Here is an 8,339-nt window from a genome sequence, read left to right as displayed (position 1 = left end):
AGTGGCGAGCGCCTGTAGTCCCAGCTACTCGGGAGGCTGAGGCAAGAGAATGGCATGAACATGGGAGGCGGAGCTTGCAGTGAGCCGAGATTGCACCACTGCACTCCAGCCTGGGCGACAGAGCGAAATTCTTGTCTCAAAAAAAAAAAAAAAGGAATTTTGTGTCGTTCTCTGGTGATTTGTGTATCAACCTGGTGCCCTGCTCATGGCAGGTGCCTAGTGAGTTTTTGTGGCTGCAGGAAAGACTTGGCCGAATTCCACCGCGGGCACCGCAGATTGAGGCAGGGATGCTTTGAGGGCCCGCAGCACTTCCTGCCCCCAGGACTTCCTCCCCAGGCCGTCCCTGTTGGCCAGTTTGGGAGAGATTTGGCCAAGGAACAGATGACAGGATGCAGGCTGAGCTTTCTGACTTGTGCTAACAACTTCAGTTTGCCTTTGAAATTCCTTTTCCTCAGCTCTGGGCAGACTGGACATTTCTGTTGTCCAAGAGCAGCTCGTGTCCCCGAACCACTCTTTGCCAGCACTCAGCCCCAAGGAGGGGCCTCCTGCCGAGACTTTGCATAACAATTATTTGGAGTATGGCTCATGGCACTTCATTGAATAGATTTAGCAACAAGTGGGTCTTGCACTGGCAGGGCGCGATAGTACTCTCAGCTACTCTGGAGTCTCAGGTAGGAGGGTTGCTTGAGTCTAGGAGGTGAAGGCTGCAGTGAGCTATGATCATACCACTGCTCTCCAGCCTGGGCAACACAGTGAGACCCTGTCTCAAAAAATAAATATATAGGCCCTGGGCACGGTGGCTCACCCTTGTAATCTAAGCATTTGAGAGGCTGGGGTGGGTGGTTCACTTGAGGCCAGGAGTTTGAGACCAGCCTGGTCAGCATAGTGAAACCCTGTCTCTACTAAAAATACAAAAATTAGCCGGGCTTGGTGGCGGGTGCCTGTAATCCCAGTTACTTGGGAGGCTGAGGCACAAAAAATGCTTGAACCTAAAAGGCAGAGGTTGCACTCCAGCCTGGGCGACAGAGCAGGACCCTGTCTCAAAAAACTAAATATTTAGTATATAAAGTGTGTCTTTTGCTATATAGCAAATTATTTGTGTGTTTTTTAGTAATAATTACTTGATTTATTGGTGATTGCTTTGCCCCTAAGGACCAAACATGCGTTACATTATTTAATCTTTATGACAACCTCACAGGTAGGGACTGTCATTATCTCTGTTCTATAGAAGGGGAAGCCAAGACTTAGAGAAACATGTCTTGCCCACATCACACAACTGGCAAGTGCCAGAGGTGGGCCAGAAGCACCTGAAACTGCACCTCCCCTTACAGCCTCTGTCACTCTCTCGGATGCTGACTGAAGACTTCGCTCCACTCTGAAATCTTTTTTGATCTCGTTCATGCCCTTAACTTCTCTAGGCCTGTCTCCTCACATACAGAGCAAGGATAATGGGCATTTCTTTTCTTTTTCATTATTTCTGCCTCTAGAGATAGCAATTTATTTCTTTCCTTTCTTTTCATTTCATTTTTTTGAGACAGTCTCACTCTGTCGCCCAGGCTGGACCATCTCAGCTCACTGCAACCTCTACCTCCCACGTTCAAGTGATTCTCCTGCCTCAGCCTCGCAAGTAGCTGAGATTACAGGCACCCGCTACCACGCCTGGCTAATTTTTTTGTATTTGTAGTAGAGATATGGTTTCACCATGTGAGCCAGGCTGGTCTGGAACTCCTGACTTCAGGTGATCCGCCCACCTCGGCCTCCGAAAGTGCTGGGATTACTGGCATGAGCTACTGCGCCTGCCTGATAACATTTTAAAGGCTAGTGAGCTTAAACCAAGCAGTGTGCATAAAGGCTTCAGTCTGCCCCAGTTGCCTGGCAGGGAATAGAGGCTGGATAAACAGTCAGTCCACTCATTCTGAAGACAGGTCTTTGGGGTGTGTTGCTAGCACCTCCATGGGGAGGGTAAGACCTGAGGTTTCCGCAGCTCACTGGCCTTCAAGAAAAACCCTTGCTTTCTCTTCTAAAACTCGCACCTCCCATCTCACCCCCTAGACAGTGAGTGAGCCGCAGGTGTCTTTAGTGGCATGCCCTTTTTTCAGTTTGAGACGGAGTCTCTCTCTGTCGCCCAGATTAGAGTGCAGTGGCGCAATCTCGGCTCACTGCAAGCTCAGCCTCCTGAGTAGCTGGGACTACAGGCGCCCGCCACCACGCCCTGCTAATTTTTTGTCTTTTTAGTAGAGATGGGGTTTCACCGTGTTAGCCAGGATGGAAGTGGCATACTCTTAGCCCATACTGCACTGTTAGTGTGTATATTCATATATTTTATTTATTTATTTATTTATTTTGAGACAGAGTCTCGCTCTGTCACCAGGCTGGAGTGCAGTGGCGTGATCTCGGCTGACTGCTCCCTCCACCTCCCGAGTTCAAGCAGTTCTTCTGCCTCAGCCTCCCAAGTAGCTGGGATTACAGGCGCGGGCTACCACGCCCGGCTACTTTTTATATTTTTAGTAGAGACAGGGTTTCACCATGTTGGCCAGGGTGGTCTCGATATCTTGACCTCACGATCCGCCTGCCTCGGCCTCCCAAAGTGCTGGAATTACAAGTGTGAGCCACCACGCCCTGCCTGTGTGTATTCATTTATAACTTACAGGCACTGTTCATAACCGGTTTGTTCAACATCAATCACACTAACACGCCGTTTTCTTCCTGCACCCACAAGTCTAGGCCCAGGCCATTGCTATCCTGGGGCTGGGACTGCTCTGTGCTGTCAGGCTCCCACTTCTCAGAGGAGGGAACTGAGGTCAGAGAGTCAATCAAGTGAGTTGCCCAGGGTCACTCAGCTGCTACACGGAGGAGGGAGCCAGGTGGGCTGACTGTGAGACAGAACTCCTCCACCGAGCTTGGCTTCCAAGGGCCGCTGGTAAGTGGAGGGGAGGTGGACCCCTTCAGCTGGGCTACAGCCCGTAGCTGAGCCTGTCCTGAACTTCCCCACGGCCAGCTACAGTGAGTACAGCCCCTTGGGTCTTGGGTCACAGACCCTGAGGACCACTGCAGGGATGTCCTGTCGATGGGACTGGCTGTGGGGTGTCCCACAGGGGAACATCCCTTACAAACCTGGATTTCCTCTCATCACTGGGGTACAGTAGGTGTGCTTCAGCTTTCCTGCTTCTAGCAGAGCACCTTTCCCAAATCCCGTGTGGTTCCCAGGGGTGACCCAAACTGGCAGCCAGCCCTCTGCAGCTGTGCGCTGCTCACTACCCCTCCGTTTCCTCCACCTTTCCACTCACAGCCCAGGCTGTCCGAAGTGGACCTGTTGGCACTTCCCCACCTTGAGCTTTTTCTGGCCCTTGTTGACACGCTGCCTAGCCATTGAGATTGACCCCACCAGCCTCTTCCTGGAGTGTGAGTCCAGGCTCCTCTGCAGCCCTGGGCCACTGAGTCAAAGGCCTCATGGGTGCCTACGGAGTATTGGCCATCAGTGCCATGAGGCCAGGGCCTGCAGCACCGAGTTGAAGACCTTGTGGGTGCCCACAGAGTGCCCATCAACAGCGCGAGGCCAGGGCCTGTAGCAGTGAATCGAAGACCTCCTGGGTGCCCACGGAGTAGTGGCCATTAGCACCGCGAGGCCAGGGCCTACAGCAGTTCTGTGTGCCACTGCACAGCCTCCACAGCAGGATTCTGCCCTTGCCTGGCCCTGATTGCAGGGGTGGCTCTAATGACCGCTTCACGCTGATCACCTTTCTCAGAAAGACTGACAGTGCTGGTCCCCAGGAATCATGCCTCTGAGTGTCCTTGCCTTGTGTTGTCCCTTACCCCCCAACTCTGGGCTGAGTCATAGACTTGTTTTGATCAATGGAACCTTCACAGGCTTGACATGAGCTTTAGGGCCTGCCTGCTCTTGTTTCTGAAAACTCTGTTACCCTGTAAAAAAGCTTGAGATCCTGGCCCTGAAGAACCCTGAATTCCAGTCGGGAGACAGAGAAATGGAAACATCCACGCAGGGAAGGTAGCGGCAGGTTTCCTATGATTGGATTAGTTGGCTGAACTGTGTCACCATTCAAGCCTGGGGTGCTGGGATGGGCCAGGAGGTAACCCTAGGCCTTACCCCACCCTAGCCCAGAGAATCCTTCTCTGGCTAGAGTCCAGGAAGGCTTTGTTGGCGATTGATCTGACTTCCAGAGATGCCGAGCCCAGCCTGCTAGGGGTCATGATCCATCCATGAGCCAAGCTTTACCACTCAATGGTGGTCCGAGGCTTTCAACAGTGAGAAGGTAGGCCCTGGATGTGCCACGCGAAGGCAGAGGCTGGCAGGTCCCAGGCTGGGGCACCGTGACCTGCACCTTTCCATCTCCCCACCCCAAGCCAGATCGTGGTCTCCGAATGCCATTTCCCACGGAAAGGAGCCAGGTTCTTTGGAGAAGTGACTGGATTTTGCTATGAAAGGAAGGAAGTATACAAGGGGAGCCTGGGAATCTGGTGCCAGGGACCAAAGAAGCACCCAAAATAATGGGGTCACGTCCAAAGGACTTGGGAGCCAAACTAAAGGGCCTCCTACTGGCCTACCATGCTATTAAAAAAAGGACATTGATCAAAACAGCAAAGACAAGAATATAAAAATTCATAATGATAGTTTTTTTAAATGTTTTTTTTCTTTTGAGATGGAGTCTCACTCTGTCACCAGGCTGGAGTGCAGTGGTGGGATCTCAGCTCACTGCAACCTCCGCCTTCCAGGTTCAAGCGATTCTCCTGCCTCAGCCTCCGAGTAGCTGGGACTACAGGCGTGTGCCACCACGCCCGGCTAATATTTGTATTTTTAGTAGAGATGGAGTTTCACCATGTTGGCCAGGATGGTCTCGATCTCTTGACCTTGTGATCCGCCCACCTTGGCCTCCCAAAGTGCTGGGATTACAGGCGTGAACCACCCACACCTGGACTAAAAAAGTTTTATTTGAGACAGGGTCTCACTGTGTTGCCTAGGCTGGAGTGCAGTGGTGCGATCATGGTTCACTACAGCCTAGACCTCCCGGCTTAAGTGATCCTCCCACTTCAGTTCCCCTGCTAACCCCCCTGTGAGTAACTGGAAGTACAGGCGCATGCCACCATGAGTGGCTAATTTTTAATTTTTTTGTGTGTGAGATAGGGTCTTGCTCTGTTGCCCAGGTTGGAGTGCAGTGGTGTAATCACAGCTCACTGCAGCCTCAACCTCTTGGGCTCAAGCAGTCCTCCCACCTCAGCCTCCCAAGTAGCTGAGACTTACAGGCACAAATCACACCTGGCTAATTTTTTTTTCTTTTAATTTTTTCGTAGAGACAGGATTTTGCTGTGTTGTCCAGGCTGGTCTTGAACTCCTGAACTCAAAGCTGTCCTCCTGCCTCAGCCTCCAAGTTTTTTTAAAAGCACCCATTGATCACCATTGGAGCTGAGAATATTAGGCATGTATCCAGCTTTCTTACCTGTAGTGTTTCAGGATAATCAAATCATTGAAGGGGAAAGTTCTTTCTAGGAGAATTCCAGGTAATACGTGTAACAGATTATGTCAGAATTAGAAAATTGCTAATTCGGGGCCAGGCGTGGTGGCTCATGCCTGTCATCCTAGCACTTTGGGAGGCTGAAGCGGGCAGGTGCACACACACACCCCCATATGTCAAGGCCCTGCCCTTTAAGCTAAAACAACTTCCAGGGGATTTAAAGAGCTGGTGCCTTTTAAAGAATCACCCCTTCAGTCGGGCGTGGGGGCTCATGCCTGTAATCCCAGGCTCACGTAATCCTCCCCCAAAAAACAGAATTAAAGGAAGACAGAAAGTCAAGAAAACAAATGACCAACATGAAATATATATATTTTTTTAATTTTATTTTTTGAGACAGTGTCACTGTCACCCAGGCTGAAGTGCAATGGCATGATCTCTGCTCACTGCAACCTCCATCTCCTGGGTTCAAGTGATTCTCCTGCCTCAGCCTCCCGAGTAGCTGGGACTACAGGCATGCGCCACCGTGCCCAGCTAATTTTTTTTTTTTTTTGGTAGAGACAGGATTTCACCATGCTGGCCAGGCTGGTCTCAAACTCCTGACCTCAAGTGATCTGCCTGTCTCAGCCTCCCAAAGTGCTGGAATTATAGGTGTGAGCCACCACACCCAGCCTAACATGAAATATCAATAAAGAGAAAACCGAAAAAGAAACCAAAAGCAATCCTAGGGCTTAAAAGTAGAATAACTGAAATGAAAATTCACTAGAGAGATTAAAAGGCAGATTTGAACAGTCACAAGAAAAGAATGAGGAGAATATGAAGATACGACAATGGAAATAATTAACTGAGGACAGGAAGAAACAAGGTTGAAGAAGAGTGAGCAGAGCCTAAGGTAACCCTGGGACACAATAAAGTGGACCAACATACGCGTTATGGGAGTCACATAAGGGGAAGAGGAAGGACCTGCAGGCAGAGAGATTATTTGAAGAAATAATGGCAGAAAACTTTGTGAAATTGGTGGAAGACATGAAAATAAACATCCAATAAAGATCGATGACCTCTAAAGAAGATGAACTCAGTAAGATCTGCTGGACAAAAGACTTAAACAGATATTTCTCAAAAGAAGCTGTACAAATAGTCAAGAGGTGCATGGAAAAATGCCTAGGATCACTAATCACTAGGGAAATGCAAATTAAAACCACAATGAGATATCACCTCACACCTGTTAGCGTGACTTTTTTCAAAATGTAAAAGATAACAAGTGTTGGCAAGGATGCGGAGAGAAGGGAACCGTTGTACATTGTTGATGGGAATGTAATATGGACAACAGTATGGAGAATCCTCAAAAAAAAAAAAAAAAAAAGGACTTACGCGATGATCCAGCAGTCTCTTCTGGGTGTAAATCCAAAGGAATCCAAATCAGTATGTTGGCTGGGCATAATCCTAGCACTTTGGGAGGCCGAGGTGGGAGGATCACAAGCTCAGGAGTACGAAACCAGCCTGAGCAGCGTATCATGACCCCATCTCTACAGAAAATAATTAGCCAGGCGCAGTGGCCTGTGCCTACAGTACCAATTAGTCCAGAGGCTGAGGCAGGAGGATCATGTGAGCCCAGGAGATTGAAGCTACAGTGAGCTGTGATCACACCACTGCATTCCAGCCTGGGTGACAGAGCGAGATTCTGGCTCAAAAAACAAACCAGTCAGAATGTAAGTAATGAGATAGAGGACTTGAAAACACAATAAACCAGCTAGGTATGATAGACATAGACAAAATATATAACAACAACAGAATCCACATTTCTTAAGTGAGCATGGGACATTTTCCAGGATAGACCATAAGTTTCACCACAAATTAAGTCTCAATAGATTTTAAAAGATATCATTTAAAGTATCTTCTGTGACCACAACAGGATGAGATTAGAGACCAATAATAGAAGGAAACTGGAAAGTTCACAAATTTGTAGAAATTAACACTCATTTAAGAACCAGTGGATGAATGAAGAAATCACAGGGGAAATACAAAAATACGTAGAGACCAGTGAAAACAAAAACAATATACCAAAACTTACAAGATGCAATGAAAGTAGCGCTAAGGGGCAGATTTGTAACAATAAGCACATTTAAAACATCTCAGCCAGGCACGGTGGTTCATTCCTGAAATCCCAGCAGTTTGGGAGGCCAAGATGGGAGGATTGCCTGAGCTCAGGAGTTCAAGACTAGCCTGGACAACATGGCGAAATACCGTCTTTATGAAAAATGGAAAAACTAGCCAGGCGTGGTGGCACATGTCTATAGTCCAGACTACTAAAGACGTTGAGGTGGGAGGATCACTTGAGCCTGGGAGGTCGAGGCTGCACTGAGCTGTGGTCACACTGCTGCCCTCCAGCCTGGGCCACAGAGTGAGATCCTGTCTCAAAGAAATATATGTATATTTATATTATATATAATATATAAATGTAATATATATTACACCTGTAATCCCAGCACTTTGGGAGGCTGAGACAGACAGATCACTTGAGCCCAGCAGTTCAAGACCAGACTGACCAACATGGTTGAAACCTTGCCTCTACCAAAAAATACAAAAATTAGCCGGGCATGGTGGCACATGCCTGTAATCCCAGCTACTCGGGAGGCTGAGGCAGGAGAATTGCTTGAACCCGGGAGGCAGATGTTGCAGTGAGCTGAGATCACGCCATTGCACTCCAGCCTGGGGGACGGAGTGAGATCTGTCTCAGAAAAATAATATTATATTAAAAACATCTCAAATAAATCAACCACTTAACTTCCCAACTTAAGGACCTAGAAAATTAAGGAGAAACTAGGGTGGGCACGGTGGCTCACGCCTGTAATCCCAGCATTTTGGGAGGCCAAG

This window comes from Mandrillus leucophaeus, unplaced genomic scaffold (assembly GCF_000951045.1).
Source record: "Mandrillus leucophaeus isolate KB7577 unplaced genomic scaffold, Mleu.le_1.0 Scaffold4, whole genome shotgun sequence".
NCBI lineage: Eukaryota > Metazoa > Chordata > Mammalia > Primates > Cercopithecidae > Mandrillus > Mandrillus leucophaeus.
Note: the sequence above shows the minus strand (reverse complement) of the source record.